Source organism: Meleagris gallopavo, chromosome Z (assembly GCF_000146605.3).
Source record: "Meleagris gallopavo isolate NT-WF06-2002-E0010 breed Aviagen turkey brand Nicholas breeding stock chromosome Z, Turkey_5.1, whole genome shotgun sequence".
NCBI classification, from domain to species: Eukaryota; Metazoa; Chordata; class Aves; order Galliformes; family Phasianidae; genus Meleagris; species Meleagris gallopavo.
The window spans coordinates 22855927-22856210 of record NC_015041.2 but is presented as its reverse complement, the minus strand read 5'-3'; positions in this window follow the sequence as shown (position 1 = coordinate 22856210).

Below are 284 nucleotides of genomic sequence, written 5' to 3'. Positions count from 1 at the left end.
GGAGCGCGGGGCGAAGAGCAGCGAAATCGCGCGGTGCGTCGCGTCAGTGGGCGCTGCGAGCGCGGAGGTGGCTCCTGCAGCTCGTGCAAGCGGACCGGGGTCTGTGCTACCTCGTTTTCTCCCTCCTGATTTGTACTGGTTGTATTTTGCTCTTCCTGGTCGAAGAAAGGCAGAAAAAAATTTTACACAGCGTGACTGCTTTGCAATGATGTAGCATAAATAATAGCATAAGACACAAGATGACCATTTAACCCTGCATCCTGCCTCTTTTTTTTTTTTCTGTC